Genomic DNA, 21,609 nt, shown 5'->3' with positions numbered 1-21,609 from the left:
TCTTTTCTTCACTTAAAGTCTCACCCTCCGGAACACACGTTCACAACCACCTACCGAGCGTAAAAATCCATGGAATCCGGGTCTTGGTTGACGCAAACCCATTTTTCTTGAAAACGATCTTTCTGACCCAATGTTGTAAGAAAGTGTTTTCACTTTGAAATACTCGGAAGTTCGTTGTTTGGTTTCAAAAATGACATGATAATGGATTGGAAAGTTAGAGCAATATTTAGTTGGTGAGGGCCCCTGTGTGTAACGCCTCTGATAAAAAAATGCAACTGCAGTACAAAATTGCGTTTCTCCATTTAAGGGCTTCCAGCAGCTTCAAGAACTAAACAAAATACCCAAATGAAGGTTCACTGAACGGTATGAAAGACTGAATTGGTTTTTCAGACCTTTTCGTAATAACGAATAGCTCTATCAATAGATAGAGCTTCGTAACAAGTACCTTTCCGACAACAGTTGCATTGAGCCTAAACATTAGAAAAAGAGCATTCGATTTCCCTCTGAATCACCTTTGGGGCAAGTGAGACAATCGCCCAAGGTGTCAAGGGCTTAATTGTCATTGTATGTGACAGTGGCATCTAAGGATCAACAACTTGATATAAGGTAACTCAGCTGACAAAAACAATAGTGCAAAAAACAACAAAAATGTAATTTTTGACACCATGTATATTGAAAACGAAAGTACAGAGAAAAAATGGAAGAAACGAAAAGTGTTTCTTTCTTGATTTTCTGTTGCGAGATTTATTTAGGAATACCTAGTTTCACACCTTTACGTACTTTAAAGATCAAAAATACCAAAAATGTATTGAAAGAACCTCGTAACAAGTGCATTCCTCAGAAAAACATTAGAAAAAGCACACTCCACTTCCATCTGAACCACCCTGGGAGCAAGTGAGATAGTGCTTGAGGGCCCCAAGCACTTAGCTGTCACTGTATGCAAATGACAGTGACAGTGAACTGGGATGTGGCAATAAGATGACATTGGGTGTTGGGGGGGGGGTGGCAAACCGTACCAGGAGCGATGAAAATCGTGCATGTAAAGGGCATTTAGACGAAAAATTCTTAAAACATGTGGACAAGGTGTCGCCCTCCTACCCCGGCCGCCTGTTAATAACTCGGTAGGTCGCTTAATGCTTTTGTTCTGCTCAAACTAACCCGCACCCGACCCACTGGAGATTTTATCTTGAGTTTTATATATTTTTTCAGTCGGCTCTTATTTTTGCTGGTTTGCCCGCTGCGTTCGAGACTCTGCAAGCGATGTAGTGTGGCACCTCGGAGTCAACGTGGACCCGACCGTTCTGTCACCGCTTCCTTAGCAACGAACCTGAAATCCGGCCGTGTGATTGGTCGGCGGGCGCTTGCGATTGGCCCGCAGCGTCTCCGAGCACCGTTTTCGTTTAATCCAGGCGGTGTTTGGCATTCTGCGCTTCGTCATTGGCTGCGCCGGGCAAATGGCGCGCTTTGATTGGCCGACACGGATTGTACTCGACTAGTCCACGTTGACTCCAGACCAGCTTGGTATACTGGCAATCAGGGCGCCATATTTATAGGGGTGAAAGGGGATGAAGTGAAATCACGCGGGTGGAACAAGGACAAATTCCACCCCTGTTTCAGCTAAAATGAGATGCTTTCTGCCAGGCAGCCATTTTGAGGGTAGTTTTTTTCCTTTTTATTTTTTAGAGTTTTTTGTAGTGAACATGTTCGGAATCATTTTGGGGGTGTGAGTCAAGCAAATGCAAAGTGGCGCGGTTTCGGGATTGCTGCTGCTGCTGGGGGGTTAGTTTTCGCGTTGACCGCCGGGGGTGGCGCGGTTTCGGTCGCGGCTCAGGGATCGAGACCCAGGGGGTTGTTTTCCCCCCCTGTTGCTGGTGTTTTAAAGGGGGATCGAAACGTCACAATTTCAAAACAAAGCGCCACAGTTTGCCACTACACCGCGTCCCGCTTATTGCCACCACCTCAGCTTTGGGGCCAATTAAAATGTTACTCGTGTAATGTTCATTATTATTTCGGTTTCGGCTCATTGTCTATTATTTTGCAATTAGCGTCCGCTGATTGACCACAGTGGGACCATCCCATGACTTTCCCTGCCAAATGTTTAAATCAAACATGCATTTTTTTGGCGAATCGTACAGAGTGTTCGGCAATAAGTGAACAGAATGTTTGGCTCGGAATGTCGACGTTATTCCACGTTGCGATATTGAGTCGATGCACGCCATCGCACGACAGGAGGCCGAACGAGCCAATGCGCCAGTGGCACACTCAGGTCCATTTACATCAGTTGGTAAACCAATATTGTTGATTTAATATTGGCGTTTTTGCACTGGATGAGTTGTGTGTCGATATTCACAGTAGTACAGACAAAATATTAAAAAACTTTTTTTTGCCACAAACGGGTTTATTTGCAAAAAATTGGATTACAAGTTTGGCAACAATGTACGACACTTCAATACTACTGTTTGTTTTTAATACATTGAATTAATTGTTTACTAAACTGGTGACTTACTAAAGGCGGTTTTAACTTAATGGAAGTTGCCTGCAAATATTTAAGGAGAATGGAAAAAATCGTTCCTACTAGAAACGGATTTATTTGCAAATAGTTTGGATTAGAAATTTGACCGCGATATTCCGAAAAACCCTTTAATGCAGGCGTTGATGAGCTTTCTTCTTTCATTTCCGATAATATCTATTTGTTTTTAGTATATCACTTCAACAATAAATTGTTTTTTTTATTACAACTTTTATACATTTGCTTTATTATTCCTCTATAGTAAAGCCAGTTTTGGTGATGATGTTTTTATACATTTTTTCTAGGCACCAATTGGGGTTTTTAACTACTTCTAAAATTTTTCATAATTAATTCATAATTCTCTGCAGCAGAACTGAGTCCAAAGAAAGTCGACCAGTTTTCTTGTAAAATCGATCTCCTATTTTTTGCATAAAAGATTATGTTTGCCAGTATTTTACAGTACAACGTTCGGAAAAACGCGGTTTTTCTATTTAGAGACAGTGTTGTTTGGAAATATTGACCTAAAAGTGAAGAAACTCCAGTTTCCAAGAGTTTCAAATAAATGATTATAAATTTTCGATTTTTCAGTTCGGGGAAATATTTTTGGAAAAAGACCAAGAACTAATTATTAGGGTTTTGTCCATAATTCGAAGCTGTAAAAAGTAAAATTAAAAAATAATGCGATTTTTGCGTAGAAAGGATTGCTTAATAGAAACTTTGCTGAAACTTGAATGACCTAAAAATTTAAAGAAACTTTAGAAATCCTGAGAGCGATGAGGGCGTCGAATTTTCCCAATGATTTTTTGTAAACTTTTGCTCTCTGTTCGTTTTTTCAAGATAGTCCAAATTAGGTACTTTCGGTAAAAAACTGAATAAAATTATTTGGTTTTTGCGCCAAATCGAAGCTGAAATGGGTTTTCTAAAGTTCCCTGCAAACCGATGAATGAGGCTAATTTTCTAGCAAAATTAATTTCTACATTTTTGACTGAAAACACCTCATTATTTTCAAAAAAGAAGAAAATCATCAGAAAATAATGCTTTTTTGCGTTTTGGAGAAAACCTTGGTGGTTTTCGAAAAAAAACCGAAGGAATTTATTTTCGTTTGTGTCCCGAATTGGACACTGAAAAAGGTTTTTGTAAAATTGTAAAAATAGAGAGTTTTTGAGTAGAAAGTAAAGCGAAAAAAATTCAGTCAAAACTAAAAAACCACATTTTTTTAACAAATTACAGTCTTCAGAAGAATGGAGATGACGAGATTTTATAAAAAGAAATAATCTGTTATAAACTTTCGCTTATTCTGTTCATTTTTTTTATAGAATGATTTGATTTTTGTTCATAATTCGACGATGGAAAGAGATTTCAAAACTTTTTACAAAGCTACAAAGGATTCGAAATTTATTTCATAATTTTTCGCGGAAGATACCTTAAGATTGTCAGCATTTTTAAGTGAAACTTTAGAAGAAAGAGTAACTTGGCTAACTAAAACTGAAAAATTCTGAAATTTGAAGACAGTGTAAAAATATTATTAATATTTAAAATAAATCTAAAAAAAGTTAAAAAAAAGTCATCAACATTTTTCCAGCAACGGAACTGAGTTACTGCGCCGGTGCGTTGGGTTGGGGCACCAAGCCTTTTGCGCAGCACTGAGTTACCCAGGCTTATTTAAGTTCGACAATTAATGGTTTCTAGACTTGTATTTTTTATATTTGTTTCATTATCCTCTAAGTAAAACCACTTTTAGTCACTGATGTGCCTTTCTAATTTTACATTCACACATTTTGTAGGTATTTGGGTTAGTTTTGGTTATTGTGTTTGGTTTGCGTTCGATTTGATTACAATTTTTTTTTTTTGATTGGAGGTGCTTAACACTTCTGGCGTGTTTTCGTGTAGGAACATTTGCAAACTTCAATAATCAAACAATGCACGAAAACCGCATTTTCCTAAATACCCAATTCGCAAAAGTCTCTAGTTAAGGGCTATCTAGAAAATTACCATTATCCTTTATCGTAATACCAATTTTGGTGGCTGTGTGACTCTATAAGTGCGTAAAATGAAGATCCCTCTATGACCTTTTTGTTCATCTGATATAAACTGACTCAGAGGGAATTTAGCAAATAAATAATCCTGAAGCTTTTACCGAAAACTGTACATTTTGCAATTAAAATAAAACATATGTTGGTTTCCGAATGTAAAGGAACTTTCAAGAAAAGAAAACAGAGCGCGCTAGTATCTTTTTGGCAAATAAAAATTATATTTTTATTCTACATGCAGTTCGCAAAAAAATGCTGTTTCCAGTTTTTTTCGCTAAAATGCACGGTTTGAGAGTAAAAAATAAAAACAATTGTATTGAATGAGGAAATTATCGGAATATTAAAGATTCGAAAATGTCCAAAAAAATAGAGCACGCCCATGTATTTCAGCAAATAAAAATTCTTTTTAAATTCGACATTTAGTTTGGACGAAAAAAATTGAAACCGTTGTATTGTCCAGTGTCATAAATCTTAGAAAAAAAGTACACTCCCATGGGCGTTCCGAAAATAAAAATTATTTTTGGATTCTAAAGGTAGTTGGGAATAAAATAGCTCTTTCAAACTTTTTTGCTTAGATGCACAGTTTTTGATAAAAAAATTAAAACCGTTCCATTGACTGCGAAAATAATCGCAATATTAACCATTCGATAATTTACGGGAAAATATGCAGAGTACGCCAGTGTCGCTTCAGCAAATAAAAACTCTTTTCAAAATCCACATTCAGTTGAGAACAAAAATCTCGGTTGAGTTTTTCAGCCAAAATTCACACAGTTATTGTTAAAAAAATTATAGCGGTTTATTGTCCGTGAAAACTACTACGATATTTACCATTTGGTATCTTTCAAAGAAACAAAACGGTGCACGCCAAAGGTTATTTTGTAAATAAAAATAATTTTTAAATTCCGCATTCAGTTGAGAAGACAAAATGTCTTTTGAGTTTTCCCGATAAGACGCACAGTTTTTGATTCAAAAAATCAAAATCGTTGCATGGTCCAATAAAATTACTACAATATTTGGCATTTTAGAGCTTCAAGAAAAAATCACAGCTTGCCAGTATATTTTGTGCGAATAACAATCCTTTTTAAATTCAACATTCAGTTGGGAACTAAAAAGCTATTTTTAATTTTTTTGCTTAAATGCACAGTTTTTGATTTAAAAAATCAAAACCGTTCCATTGACCCAGAAAATGAGCCCAATATTTATCAATCGATAATTTCCAAATTACCTACTGCACGCCAGTGGTTTTTCGGCAAATAAAACCGTCTCAATTCTCCATTTAGTTGGGAACAAAAAAGCTCTATTGGGTTTTTTGTTTAAATGCACACAATTTTCTCCGAAAAAGTAAAAAACCTCTGCTTTGCAAAGGAAAATTACTGCAATATGTAACATTTGATACTTTCCATAAAAAAAACCGCCCGCCAATGGTTTCTCTGTAAATACAATGATTTTCAATTTCTTCATTGAGTTAGAATGAAAAAAGCTATTTTATTTTTTTCTGGTTAAATGTTTTTGATTAAACGAAAATAAAATTAAAACCGTTGTGTTTTCGAAAAAAAACATTTTTCAATTCGACATTCACTTGAAAAAAAATCTACTAACCCAAACTAGCCCAAACTAATTCAAGCGAACCCAAAGAAACCCAAATTGATCCAAACATGTCCAAACAATCTCAACAGAACCCAAAGGTAGCCAAACTAACCCAAACAAAGCTAAAAGAACCCAAAGAAAACCACACTGATCCAAACTGTACATTTTGCGAAGAAACTAAGTAGACAATTTTTATAATGTAATGAAACTTTCGTGTTCATAATGACAACCAAAACGAACCTAAACGAACCCAATCAAAAACACACAGATACTCGTTGACAAACGTCATAGTTAGAGCGCATTTGTGGTTAGCTTTTAAATGGCGCTCTTCAAAACTTGAAGCTGAAATGTATGTATAATAAATATAATATGCATCAAGCTTTCCTTGTGGTCACGTGTTAGACGTATACAGAGTGGTTCAATTTTAATCTACTAAACTTTAAGGGGATATTCTATATTCTAGATGAGCGAAGGGCGTGTAGTCTTTACTATAAGCAAATTGATGTGCGTCATAAATGAAATTGTGCAATCAAAGTGGGAATTTTATTTGGCCACTGAAAAAATATAAAATATATATATTTGCTGCTAATCCTTCGCACCAACTTAAGCGCGTAGTAGATCTTGAAAGCACCTACTTCAAATACCTACTGATTGTCGCTAGATTTACAATACCCATACATGGGGCAATGATAAATTGGAATTACTAAGCGCAATAACAAACTGAATAATCCCATTTAATCAAAGTATTTATTGCGATATTGATTAATACTTCAAGTTTCCAGAAAAACTTGGAAATTATTGTTCTTGCGACATTTTTGTCACACTCAGTGTGCAGAAGATTATAATTTGAATGAGTGCAAAGTGGCGGAGAACCACATTTCCCACACAAAAAAAATTGTTAGTAAAAGAATCATCTACAATGTGAGTATATTTTCAACTTCGAACGTCAAGAGGATGGAAACTAGAAAATGGCCAGGATTATAAAACAAATCTGAAAAATCCTCAAACAATATATTGTAGAATTTATTTATGTATTAAAAACCAACGGCGATAATCGGATTCATATTTATAAATGGCTGCATTAAAGTGTAGTTTGTCTACTAAAAACGCAAAAAAAAAAAAATTCGTCTCATTTTTGCTGATAAAGCTTGAACATTTAGTGGGATTAGACCGGATCCACACAACTATTCAATTTAATAGAAACTAATTCACTGTTCGTTCCGTTTCGACAATAAAGCGATTATCGAATAGTCAACTAATTCCAACGCATGTAAACTGAATTGGTCTATTCAGTGCGCCTAGACATAGCGAGATTATGATGTCAAGTGTGTTCCAATTTTGAAAAATCAGCCACTTGGAAAAGGATGTTTAACGTCCAATAAATAAAACAAAATTGTGGGATTCAGAAAAAGACAACAGATAGATTTTCAAATACCGGAAATTCCCCAACTGCTGATCTCTTATAGTTGTACCATTTAATTACATGTTATTTGTTCGCTTAACTGCTGTTTCCGCAAAATTATAACATTGTAAACCACATTATTTTCTTGGGTTCCTTCATGAATAAATTTTTACTGTTTTCATTATTTTAACTTTTCTTGGATCTCAATTACCATTCTTATCCAATGAGCAGTCAGCATTTTGAGGGTTAATAGAAGAATGTTTTCTCTGTCGATGTTCCAGTGGATCTAGATTTTATACTACACTTTTTTTTTAATTAACGTGTTTATTGAGATCTAGTACATTTCCAGCGTCTTCCATTGGGTTATTGATCAAACTGATCAAAAATCGAACTCTGCGTTGACAATTTAGCTGATAGTGCAACTTTTTTAAAGTAGATTAAAAGTGGCGTCCTGTTTAAAGAAGAAGAACGAAAAATGGTAAATTTTGAAAAATTCAAGCTATTTTGTTAAAATTTGGCATCTGGGTATAATTTTAAAGTTTTAACAGCTTGATTTTATATCTCGATAAATTAAAGTCTTCAAGCCTGTTTATTCCAGATTATTTATACTGTGCTCACTTGGTGTTAAAAGCTCAAACTGAAGATTTTTTTTTATTGAAAAATTAATATCTAATGAAGAAGTTTCCCATTTGTCCATATGTTGAGGAGTTTTGCAACACACTGTATGTGTAGATTTCTGCTTATGGTTTAAAATATTAAATAATAAAATATTGCGTTTTTCTCTTTTACTTTCAGACGAATTTAGGAGATAAATAATTAGTTCACAAGTTTGATCAGCAATTAGTATCAAATACTGCACTGTGTGGCGGTTTCAAGGAATTAAAAAAAAATCACGTACCTATCTATTGTGCCTTCCTCTAGTATTAAGCTCCGGCTAACAATACGTAAAATTCAGGTCATGCCAATTAATGTTTCTTAATTATCTACTTTACCTTTTACGAATTTTTGAAAAAAAGTCTCGGCAGCGCCGGTTTTCCACTCCGGTTTTCCACCCGTAAAAATTCAGGAAAAATTGCAAATTGAGTAAATTTTTTAATGTTTCTACAGCCAGGCTTTCTCTATTGGGCTAGCAGAAAAACAAATCCATGGCTCTTGGGATAGTCCAGTTTCGATCTTTTAAAAATATTGTGTTCATGCAATACGGGAACCATCGAAACCCAAAATATAAGTGCAGTAAAATTTTTTGCATTTATAAACCCATACTTTGCCTAACAAACACACGAAAATTTAAATTTCTTTACCGCCTAGTTTAGCCCGGAGGAATTTTTGAAGAAAAAGTCTTGACTACGCTCTAACCAATTTACCGCTCCAGTTTTCCACCCGTCAAAATCTAGAAAAAATCACAAATTGAGTGAATTTTTAGAGTTTCTACAGCCAGGTTTTCTCTATTGGACTAATAGAAAAACAAATCCGTAGCTCTTAGGATAGTCCAGTTTCGATCTTTTAAAAATATTTGTTCATTCGACTCTTGCCGATTGAAACTTCTGCTTTCAATACGGGAACCATCGAAAATCAACATAGAAGTGCAGTTAAATTTTTTGCATTTATAAACCCATACTTTGATTAAAAAATACACAAAAATTTAAATTTCTTTATAGCCTGGTTCAGTCCGGAGGAATTTTTTGAAGAAAAAGTCTTAACTACGCTCTAACCAATTTACCGCTCCCGTTTTCCACCCGTTAAAATCTAGGAAAATCACAAATTGACTGGATTTTTTTAAGTTTCTACAGCCAGGCTTTCTGTAGTCAACTAACAAAAAATAAAATCCATATGATACTCATAGTATCGGCAGCATACATATAGCCGAACTCATAGTTTCGCTATTAAATACGCGAAAGCCTAACTTTCGGCATCACCTAGTTAAGTTCTCAAAAATTTTCTAAGAAAAAGTCTATGCTCTAACTAATTTACCGCTCCGGTTTTCCACCGGTCAAAACCCAGAAAAAAATTGCCAATTGGCTGAAATTTTCAGCGTTTAGACAGAAAGCAAATCCGTATCTCATATGAGACTCTAGTTTAACATTTTTGGAGTGTTGTGTTCATTGGACTCTGGATTGATTCTGTTTTAATACGGGAAATATAAAAAAAGAGCAGACATATTTTCAGCTTTTATAAACCCAAACTTTTCCTAAAAAATTCATTAAAGTATGCATTTATTCGTTTCCTAGTTTAGTTCTTAGGATTTTTTTAAAAAGAGAGTGTCGACTGTGCTGTGGTGAATTTCCAGCTTCGGTTTTCAAACCCTCAAAAATCCTAGAAAAATTAAAATTGAGCGGGAACCTTCTTACAGCCACAAGTATTTTCTATCGAATGAACTAAGATACAAGTGATTAGCTTTTGCTGATTTCGAGTTTCGGATTTTTTTAAATAGCGTGTCTACCGGACTTTTGACGATTTTCGCTTCTGTTTCAATACCAAAAACATCGAAATCCAATTTGTGATTTGAGAGAATTTTTCAATTAATAAAGTCAAGTTTTTTGTATTAAACGCGCAAAGGTCTATATTTCTTGTTTCCTTAGTGTATTTCTGAGGAATTTTTGCTGTGTTGCTGTGTTGACTGCGCTTTAGCCAATTTTCACCTTCAGTTTCCAATCCCTCACAAATCTGAAAAAAAAGAAAATTGAGTGAGAACATTTTTATGGGCTACAGACAGGCACACGTATTTTCCATGGAATGAACTAAGAAACAAGAATTTGGCATTTGTATTTTTCGAGTTACGGATTTTTTTTAATAGCTTGCCCATTGGACTTTTGCCGATTTTAGCTTCTGTTTTCAATACGAAAAACGTCAAAAACCGATTTGTGATGTGAGTGAGTTTTTGACGATCAGTAAAGTCAAGATTTTTGTTTTAAATGCGCAACAGTCTATATTTATTATTTCCTTAGTTTGTTTCCCATGAATTTTTGAAAAGAAAGTATCGACTGCGCTGTAGCCAATTTTCACCTTCGGTTTTTAATCCCTCAAAAGTCCGAGAAAAATGCAAATTGAGCATAAAACCTTTTTATAGGTTTCAGGCATAAGTATTTTGTATCGAATTAACTGAGATACAAGAATTTGGCTTTTGTAGTTTTCGAGTTTTGGATTTTTTTAAATAGCGTGTCTATTGAGACTTTTGCCGATTTTGGTTTCTGTCTCAATACGAAAAACATCGAAAGCCAATTTGTAATTTGATTGAATTTTTTACGATAAGTAAAGTCACGTTTTTTGTATTAAATGCACAAAAGTCTATATTTTGTGTATTTTTGGCTAGTGTATTTCTGAGGAATTTTTGAAAATAATGTGTCCACTGTACTGTAGCCAATTTTCACCTTCGGTTTTCAATCCCTCAAAAATCCGAGAAAATGCAAATTGAGCACAAAACCTTTTCATAGGTTACAGGCGCAAGTATTTTCTCTCGAATGAACTTAGAAATAAGAATTTGGCTTTTTAAGTTTTCGAGTTTCGAATTTTTTTAAATAGCGTGTCAATTGGACTTTTGCCTATTTTAGCTTCTTCAAAAATTCGAGTAAAATGCAAATTGTTAATTCCCTACTTTGCGGGGGTTTACTACTACAGCGTCGGTTTTCAATCCGTCAATATTCCTGGCAAATTGGAAACTGGGTGAATTTTTTAGAGTTCAAAGAAATTTTCAAGACTAAATAGTCTTCTATTTTGGAATTTTTGAAAATACCGTGTCCATTCGTTCGTGTCGATTTTAGATGCTCTGCTTTCAGCTCAATGAGCGAAACATGGAAAAATAATTTTTCAATCCTTTTTCGGTTTGTCTATTCAGTGCATTAACTCTTATATTTTTTTATTCTCTAGTTTTCTTCTTATCCATTTTTGCAGAGAGAGTGTCGACTGAGCTCTGCTCAACTTACAGCTCCGGTTTTTAATCCGTCAAAAATTCTGACTAACTCAAAATTGAGTGCACTTTACAGAGTTCAGAAAAACGAGTAACTTTAATAAATGAACTAATAAAATCAACACTGTAGTTTTCACTTTTTTGGAACTTGGAATTTTTTCAAACACTGTGCTCATTGGACGCTTGCCAATTTAGGTTCAGCTTTCAATACGGGACACATCGAAAATAAAAATCCTAGTTAAAGGAAATGTATTCACTTTTTATAGATAGGTTTACTCTATTGCAATTTTTCTGGGTGCTCCAGATTGCTTCTTAGAAATTATTGAAAAGAAAGTGTCCAGTGCGCTCTAACCAATTTACAACTTCGCTATTCAAGCCATCAAAAATCCGAGCAAATTGCTATTCATTGCGTGAATGTTTTTAGAGCCCACAGATCCACATTTTCTCTATTAAATGAATTAAAAAACAATTTTCAAGCTTCAGAGATTTTTTAGTTTGAAATTTTGAAATTTTGAAAATACCGTGTCCACTGAGCTCGTATCGATTTTAGCCCCTGCTTTCAATACGGGAGTCATGAAAAAAGGGAATTGAATAAAATTTTTGTAACTTGCCCAAGTTGCCCACTGCTTAAACCCAAGCTGTCTCTACAAGAGGCTACAAGAGGCGTTACCACCCATATTTCTTTAAACTCTAGTCTGTTTCTGGTGAATTCTTGAAAAAAGCTCAACTGCGTTTCTGTTTTAAATTTCTGAGAAATCCGACAATATTGCAAATTGAGTGCAATTTTCAGAACTCGCCAACCCAACTTTTCCTTACAAGGCGACCCATCAAGCGACGGTGCATATTTTCCAATTTTGCACTTTTGGAAGATAGCCTGCTCACTCGCCACCTTCTCGACTGGCAGCTTAAATTTTCTCGTTGCATCAAAAATGGGAGAAAGTTGCCAGATACGTAAAGGTTGCACCGTTAATTCGCCCAGGGGCCCTCTATTAAAAACAAGAAGCGAGAAATTAATAACACTTAAAGAATGTTCCTGGGGATTTTTTTAAATAAAGCCTTCATAGGATTATTTAGCTAACAAGCACAGCATGTCGCGTAAAAGTATCTACAAATTCCTCGATTGTTTAGTTTGCTTTGTGCTGAAAAGCCCGATGTAAACGCAGCTAAAACCAACTGAAAACTGAACACTCTGATGTTTTTCCAGGATTTTCGTTTGTTTTAAGCCCGCAGGCGAACGTTTGTTTGCCGCCGTTAATTGAACGAGTTCTTCCGGCGTGGGCGGTTTACATCAGCTGTTCCCGCTACCGTTTATTGAGACTTTACAGCGGTTTTACGATTCAAAACAATCCGGATCTGTATACAAATCGTTTCAGTTTATTAGAGCTTGTCCAGTTTTAAACTGAGAAAATAATTTTTACTTTATTGGACTGAATTTGCGTGGCTGATTCGATTCAACACATCCAAGACGATTTAGTCGCTCGACTTGAGCCCAAGTGGCTTATTGAAAAACGGTCATCCAGACCTCCCAGGCGCCACTTTACCGCAACGAGGGAAGAAAAAGTATTTATAAATAATCAGACAAATCCCCAAAGACCGGCCCTTCGTCGTCCTGACGATAAGTACATGCTCGAAGCGTTCCGAAAAGATGAAAATCGTACTGCAAATTCCAGTTCCTTAAGATTACTTCTCTGTCTCTTTTCCCTCGTATCCGCCGTCGAAGCGGGCCCTTTTTGTTTGGGTCCTTTATAAACCGAAACGGCATTAGGGGCCCCCAGAAAGCGTAAAGTGAGAAGGATTAAAGTTGTGTAAAGGCCAGGACCGCATCCAGCCGGCGCAACCACATTAAAACAACATCAATAAAGAGCTAATGGTGCGTTCAACTCGCTCCATTTACGCTTACGGTGTTTGGATTGCTTTCTTTCACTAATAGCAACGTTCATTCACTGAACAATTGTGTTGGATGCTTTGAGAGTGTGAACTTGAAGGTTTTAGGTGCAAATTCAAATTTTTCATGCATAAAGTGCAGATTTTCTACTCCAGGTGATTTGCTTCTATGGCACTAGTTTCAACCAACTGGCGACAATTGCAATAAAACTGGCACGTTTTGAATGGAAATTTCGATTTTTTTAAATTCCAACTCGAGTCGAGTCCAAGTTGGACTGAGTACGCAACACGTATGAGGATAAAAGTGAAAATGAAGATGAGGAAGGCAGTTTTGCTAGCAACGACCGAAAAACTGATCAGTTTCAAGCAATCCACGCAAAGGATTATCTTTTGGTTCCCACTGACGGTTTCCAATTTTGGGTTTCAAAGTTTCAAAGTTTTTGAAGAAAATTGAGTTCAAAATCGATTTTCCAAAAGTGAACCAAGTGAAATTCGAGTCTCGTACCTAAAACAGAAGTTTTTGTATACTAACGTAACGGACATTTAAGGTGAGAACCTTTAAAGTTGAATTTTGCAAAAAAATGCAAATTCAAGAAAACTCACAGGGAGGGAAATTTAAAATGAGAATTTGGTGTCGACAAATGCTGGGGGAAAAGGTTTTTACAAAAGTTTTCAAAGAAAGCAATAATTTCCAGTGGAAAATGGACTTCAAGCCAGCACTTCAAGTTTAAGCAATTTTCATAATTTCAAACTTGAAAGTTTCCTTTAAAATACCAAAAAATGCAACTTCCTCTAAGTGGAAATACGAAAAGTGCAGATGAACCTGTGAGTTCAGTCCAACCATGTTCAATTCAATCTTCGAGCTTGAAGCAGAAGTTTCATAATCTGGGAAAAATGTTTTGAGTTTGAGGTAAAAATGCGTGTTTTCAGTTAAAATGTTCAATTCAAAATGAAAACTGCGATTTTATTTCCCAAACCTTATCGACAATAAAGAAAATTAGTTTCTAACATTATGTATGAAATGCTCGAGAATACTTCAAAATAAGAAATATTTACAGTGGAATCTTTTGAGTTGAATATCAATTTTACAGTTCCAAAGTGAACCATTTTTCATTTTATTGCATTCCGATCCAGAAATACGCGTTTTGCTTTGTCTGCCAGCTTAATGAACAATTAAATTCAGAATACTTGAAGTTGACTTCTTGAGTAAAAAATGCAAATTCGTGACAATTGAGGGTCCAAACTTCGTGCTCAATCTCCGCAATTTATAAAGCTGAGAGTAAAAAAAGTAAACATTTTGAAATTCAAATTCAGAGTCTACACATTCACCGATGAAAGGCATGAATTGGGCCAATTTGACTCTTATGAATGTGAGTTCTAACCTTCTCTTTCCTACATCATTTCAATCTCCTAATAAGCGATGATTTTTCAAACTGAAGTTCAATTTTTGTATTGTAAGTAGAATCTTGAACAGTTTTAAGACGAAATTGTAGCTTGCTAAGATGCTGCGCTCAAAATCCAATGTTTCGGATCAAAAAGTTCCCAGCTAGAGTTTCCATTGTTATCGTAACGAGAATGTCGAATTATAAGTGGAAATTCCGGGCTTTAGGTTCAAATTTTCAATTCAAAATGTGAATCAAGTCGATATTTTCAGTTAAATCTATTTAGAATTTGAAGTAGATGGAAACCGTTTGAGTTCAAAACTGACATCTTCATAACTCAATGAGTTTTCAAATGAAAATTTAAATTCTAAAACAAGGCTAGAATTTCCAGTTTATGGAATTTTCTCATATAAACTTGAATATTTCTTTGAAAAGACCAAAAATGTAAACCTTTTTCTAAGTGGAAATCTAAAGGTTACAGCTGAACTTGTGAGTTCAGATCAATCAAGTTCAATCGAACCTTCGAGTTTAAAGCACAAGTTTCATAATCCGGGACGAATCTTTTGAGTTCGAGGTAAAAATTGCATGTTTTAAGTTAAGTTTCTTTAAACTGGCGTGTTTTGTGTTTCGAATACATAATTAGGTCAAAGCTGGGTTAAATTTGCGAGTTTAAATCAAGTTTCGCGAGTTTTGATTAAGAGTTTCCTCTCTAAAATTCTAAAACTCTAAAAACAATCTTGTGAACTTAAAGTCGAAATTCCCTGCCCAAAGTGGTATTTTCCTTCCAAAGTCTCCATTTACTATCCGAAGAATTAAAAGAAATCTTCGTCTTCGGTACGAGAAGCGAATATCGATTTGTTAATGGAAATTTAAAACCAGTTGAAATTTCTGGTTTAAAGTGCAAATTTTCAAGGAAAAATGCGAATTTCATGTCAAATTCTTAATTGTGCAAATCAAAGTTAAGGAATCTTCATGTTGCCAACTGTAGTTTTATGTTAAATATAAAAAAACTTCCGCTTCCAAATCACATCTTTCTTAGGGATTTAACAATGGATTTATGGACCTTAAAACTTGAAATTTCAACTTATCCATTGAACGATAAATTTTGAGTCCAAAGCTGAGTAATCTTCAAAAGTGAAACGGTCGAGTTTCAAACGGAAACTTGGTGTTGGCAGCATTGGTTGGTTTGGAGTTCAGAAAAAAATTCTGTTTCCGACTCGCCCATTTGTTAGGGACCTCAAAATGGACTTAAGAACCTCAAGTTCAAGAGTTCAAATTAAGGCCTTGATCATAAGGTTGTCAACCAAAAACTGAGTTCTAATGTTCTATGTTCTAATAAGGCTTTTTTGAGTTCAAAGCAACGAACTCGCCAGTTTCGAGCATTAAATAGTGTGAATTTTGCGTTGCAAAAGTTGGATTTCGGTAGATCTTCAGAATGTTTAAAGTGAAAATTTGAAGTTCTGATTGCTGTTTTGTCGGATCAGTCTTTTCCAGTACTCAGTGAAAAAAACCGGGCTGTTTTGTACTGATTTTGAACCAAATATACATAAAAAGACCGACAAATGGGCTTGATGTATATTTTAATGCAACAACTGGGAAACTTTGAAATGAAAATAATTAATAAGAAAATAATTGAATTTTGAAAAATCCGTAAACTCCTGGCCTGTGTGGAGTCAACGTGGACTCGACGAGCAGCCGTCAGAATTAAACCGAAGAACTAAGCCAATGCAGACCTTGTAGCCGCCCATTTACTTTGGACAAAGAGCGACACTTTACATTAGGGCGATAAGATGAACAGATTTTATCTCCGTCTTACCTGCATCGGCGGCGTTTCGGCATCCTTGTCGCCCACTCCGCTACTATAATATCCCTGTTTTAATAGTAATAGGGCGATTCTCTTGAAAGTGGAACGTCGAGTATGTATTTAAGAGAATTCGGATGATAGGTTATCTTTCGAGTAGGTGCAGACATTCGGAATTTCGGATCTTCAATGGCTGGGACTGAGAGGTCTTATTCTTCAAGTGCCTGCCTGACTGGAATAAATTAAAAAAATCACCAGTTCATTTTATTACTTTATATTATTTGTTTTTTTTAACTGGAATTTTTCGCCAAAACAAGGCAAATTGGTCTGGGAGTATTAAAAAAGGCTCTGAAATATACCACGTATGCACAATTTTGACAATTTTCATAAAAACTTGTGTTGTTTAAAGGTTACGTGCTTTAACTGCACACATTTTGATAACCAATTGTGTTTTAAGAAGTTATGTTCTTTTCTCTATAGAAAATGCTTTATCTAATCAGAAAGGGTTTGCAACAAAATGTTTATTGAGAAATTATTTAAACTGATTTGCTAAAAGCACTTGGCTTACCAATTTTTAGCTTACCTAGACAGTTAACCTCTAAAGGTTAAGTTCTCTTCTATAGAGCTTTCTGTAATCAGAAAGGGTTTACAATAGAATATTGTTTACACTGACTGGATAAAAGCACTCGGTTTACCACTTTTCAGTTTAGCTAGAGACACTTTCTATAAACATTTGTGTATTTTAAAGGTTAAGTTCTCTTCTACAGAGCTTTCTGTAATCCAAAAAACATTCAGACAGAGTGTACATTCGAGATTTGGCTTGAACTGATTAGTTAAACCTACTGGTTTTTGAATAATACTTTTAAGTCAACGAGAATATTTATAGAGTTTATGGTAGGCCCAGGCAATACTGTGTTGAGTTGCGCTATTGAGTTGTTGCCGCTCTCTGAGTTAACGAGGTATAACTTATCGGTTAATGAGTTATAAGTCATTTATTAAAGCTTTACGAGACCCGAGACTAGAATTTTCGCATCTACAAAAAGGTAATCAATATTTTCTCTGAGTAACGTTTTACTACTTTGTTCAAACAACTAAAAAAAGTCATCTAGATTTTTTCAGCAACCGAACTGAGTCCAAAGGAAGTCGACGAGTCTCCTTGTAAAATTGATCTCTTTATTTTTAGGCATAAGATTCAGTTTGCCAGTATTTTGCAGTAAAACGTTAGGAAAAAACGTGGCTTTTCTGTTTAGGCAGTGTTGCTTAGAAATATTGACCTAAAAGTGAAGAAACTCCAGTTTTGAAAGGTTTCCAAATTAATTATTATAAACTTTCGCTTTTTCAGTTCGGGGAAATATTTTTGGAAAAAGACCCAGAAATAATGATTAGGGTTTTGTGCATAATTCGAAGCTGCAAAACGTTTTCGAAAAATTTTTGCAAAGTGGTTAAGGTGGCGAGGGTTTCAATAAAATTTATCTTAACATTTTTCACAGAAAATATCTGAAGATGTCAGTATTTTAAGTAAAAAATAATTCGGTTTTTGCGTAGAAAGAATTGCTTAATAGAAACTTTGTTAAGACTGGAATGACGTGAAAATTTAAAGGAACAATGTTCAGAGCGATGAGAGCGGCAAAATTTCTAAATACTTTTCTGAAAACTTTTGCTCTCTGGTCGACTTTTCAAGATAATCCTAATTACTTTCGGTAAAAAAATGAGTTAAAATTATTTGGTTTTTGTGCCAAATTCTTCTTTCCAAAAAAAAAGCCAATGAATGAGGCTAATTTTCCAGCAAAATTTATTATGTAATTTTTGGCTGAAGACATTATTGTCAAAAAATAAGAAAATCATCAGAAAATAATGCTTTTTTGACTTGCGGGAAAAAACGGGAGGAATTTATTTTCGTTTTTGTCCCGAATTCGATGGTGAAAAAAGTTTTGTATAATTTTTACAAAGATATAAATTTATCTACTCGAATTTCGAATTTATATTTTTCGCGTAAAAGACCTTCTGATCGTCAGTATTTTTGAGTGAATCTCTACAAAATAGAGCGCTTTAAGTAGAAAGTAAAGCAAAAAAAATCAGTCAAAACCAAAAAACCACATTTTTCAACAAACGCTACAGTCTTCAAAGGTATGCAGCTGCCGAGATTTCTAAATAATCTGTTATAAACTTTCGCTTATTCTGTTCGTTTTTTGATAGAAAATGATTTGATTTTTGTTCCAAATTTGAAGCTGGAAAGGGATTTCAAAACTTTTTACAAAGCGAGGAAGGATTCGAAATTTATTTCATCATTTTTGGCGGAAAATACCTCAATATTGCGTTTCTAAGTGAAACTTTAGAAACTTGAACATTTAGGAGAAAGAGTTGCCTCTTGTCTAAAACTCGAAAATTCTAAAATTTTAAAAACGTTATTAATAAATGGTTCTTAAAGTAAATCGAAAAACAAGTAAAAAAGTCAACACCATTTTCACAGCATCGGAACTGAGTTACTGCGCCGGTGCGTTGGGTTGGCGCAACAAACTATGTGCGTAACACTGCGCCGACTCCTAAAAAATCACTGAGTTACCCAGGCCTAATACAGGGTGTGCCAAGGAACCAGGCCAAATATCGTTATTATTGCAAAAGTTATTCAAAAACGCTTCACACGAAAATTGCAACCAATCGAAAGAGTCTGATTTAAAATTGTGCTCAGTCACACAGTTTTTTGTGAAAACCTGTGAAAAAAAATGACCTGCTTTCTTAATTTTAATTTTTATTTAAAGTAAATTCTCAGCATATGGGTTTGGTAGGTTTTACAGAGTATTTCTAAAGCGATGCCCAATTTGGCCTCAAAACAATAAATTCTACACTTATTTTCCCGATAGGATTAGTTTTTTAAATTTAAAATAGTCACTAATGCCATACACGGTGGTTCAAAAATCGAACAGCTTTTACATGTTTATATCTAGCGTCTATTTCATAGAGCCATAAAATACAGGGTGTTCTGGCCTAATTTTCATTTGCTAGAGGTGAAACTACTGAGAGATGAAATTGCTGGTTCAAGACAAATTTGGGCATCACTTTTAAAACTCTCCGCGCACATTATTGATTATTGAAACTTTTAGAGTAATTCAACTGGGAATTTGTTCCGATTTTCGTGTTTTCGCCACATTCAACCGGTGTGAGTACGTTGTTTATTTCAAATCGCTCAGCACACTCAAGTCGCTTACTTGAACGCTCAATTATCCACTCTAAAGTGATTTTCAAGTTTTTCACAACACTTAATTTGCAGGAAAATTTGGGATTTTCTTTGTTGCAACAAGCTGCCTTTGTAATGGTCTTGCTGATATTTCCAAGGTTTCCCTAAGCATCCAATTGAACGGAAATACATTGTTTCGAGTGACTGGATTGCTGTGTCAACACTCGGTTGAGAGTTTATTCGCATTTTTTCCGAATATTTAAAAATACATTTTCAATACTTATCTTATTGACAATGTAGGTTTCGTTAATTACATTTAGAGCACAAGCTTGAGAGCCCCATTTATCATGCCCATTCCAATTTCCGTTCATTCGTTTAAGAGCTCCCGCTTTGCAAAAGCAAAAATTGAAGAAAATGCTCCAATAGAAAGCTAAGAATAATGGCACTCTCTTCAGCGATTTAAACCCGTTCGAAGGACCAAAAGTTTGAGGTCTGCAGCATGTGTAGCGTGCAGTTTTCAGTGTCAACACACATGCAGAAGACATGTGCGAAGATACAGCCTGGCTAATGGGCCGTAGGGGCCGAATTCATGTTATTTAATTTATGGGCTCGAGTGTATGGCGGGCCGGCACGGATAAAGCCCTAATTATAGGTATGGTTCTTTAAAAAGTCCGGCCAAAATCGAGCTGTCGATTCGAATGAGGGTTAGTTGTTTTTACCGGCCAGCAAATGGCATTCATTAGGCTAATTTGAATGGTTTTTTCGGTTGCCTTGAGGGTGGGGTGACGATTTAACGGGACTCATTAGCTGGCACCTAGCAAGGAACTCTATTGCGTCCCCCAGCATTGTTTATCAATTAAGGCATTCTGTAGTTCGATTATAAATCATCGGGAACGAGTATAATGAGCATAGCTGGAAGCGTGCAGGTGCGCAGATCGTGGGTATAGAAAAAAATGATTGGTTGGCTTGAAGTGAGTGGGTGGATGGAACATATATTCAATTAAATGTAGAAACCATTTATCTACAGCTTCCTGCTTCCGCGGTTTTTTCGAAGATTGACTTCCGATCAAGTTTGACTGGAATCTGAAGACATTGCAGTCAAGTCCCTGTCTGACCGAAAAGAGGATCTTTGGTAGAAAGTTCACAAATATCTACTAACTATTCTTAGCTTCCTGAATTAAAAGTTGATTTTCAGTAGTTCTCTAGAAGAGGGAACATGAACTGAGACAAAAGTTTGAAAGTGGTTAAAAGTGGGCAAAAATTTGGTAAAATGATGGAGGAAGATAGTGGAAACTTTTCTTTCGTGGAAAAGACACAGGAACGATCAGAAAGGAGAAGGCACACAACATGAGAGAGAGGAAAAATACGCATGGAGTAAGGTACAGATTGAGTGTGTAGTTTGAGAAACTACCTAAAGAGGAAAACAACAAATAAATTGCAAGCTAAGGAGATGCACAAGGCAAGCCTGGGTAACTCAGTGAATTTTTAGGATTTGGAGCAGTGCTGTGCAAATGGTTTGGTGCGCCAACCCAAGGCACCGGCGCAGTAACTCAGTTTCGTTGCTGGAAAAATGTTGATGACTTTTTTAAAACTTTTTTTAGATTTATTTTAAAGGCCATTTATTTCCCTCTGAGTCAGTTTATATCAGCTTAACAAAAAGGTCATAGATGGATCTTCATTTTACGCACGTACAGAGTTACACAGCCACCAAAATTGGTATTACGATAAAGGATAATGGTAATTTTCTAGTTAGCCCTTAACTAACGACTTTTCCGAATGGGGTTTTTAGGAAAATGCGATTTTCGCGCATTGTTTCGCATCACAAGTTTGCAAATTTTCCTACACGAAAACAGGTCAGAAGGGTTAAGCCTCTCCAATCAGAAAAAAATACTAATTCTAATCAAAGCGAGCGCAAACCAAACGGAATAATCAAAA

General features: G+C 35.4%; 1 long non-coding RNA gene across 1 annotated transcript in view; it reads right to left on the bottom strand.

Annotated features, from left to right (window-relative positions):
- Nucleotides 1-9,684: 9,684 nt before the first annotated feature.
- LOC125502540 overlaps nt 9,685-21,609 on the bottom strand; it is a 17,221-nt gene continuing 5,296 nt past the window's right edge. Inside the window, exons 2-3 of the long non-coding RNA XR_007280307.1 lie at nt 16,515-16,731; nt 9,685-10,192 (exon numbers count right to left, since the gene is read on the bottom strand). This is a non-coding gene — a long non-coding RNA (uncharacterized LOC125502540). The remainder of the gene's footprint in view (nt 10,193-16,514; nt 16,732-21,609) is intronic.

Source organism: Dendroctonus ponderosae, unplaced genomic scaffold (genome assembly GCF_020466585.1).
Source record: "Dendroctonus ponderosae isolate FM_Combo_2020 unplaced genomic scaffold, Dpon_F_20191213v2 Dpon_F_20191213_1, whole genome shotgun sequence".
In the NCBI taxonomy this organism is placed as follows: Eukaryota; Metazoa; Arthropoda; class Insecta; order Coleoptera; family Curculionidae; genus Dendroctonus; species Dendroctonus ponderosae.
This window is presented reverse-complemented; position numbering and strand designations above follow the sequence as displayed.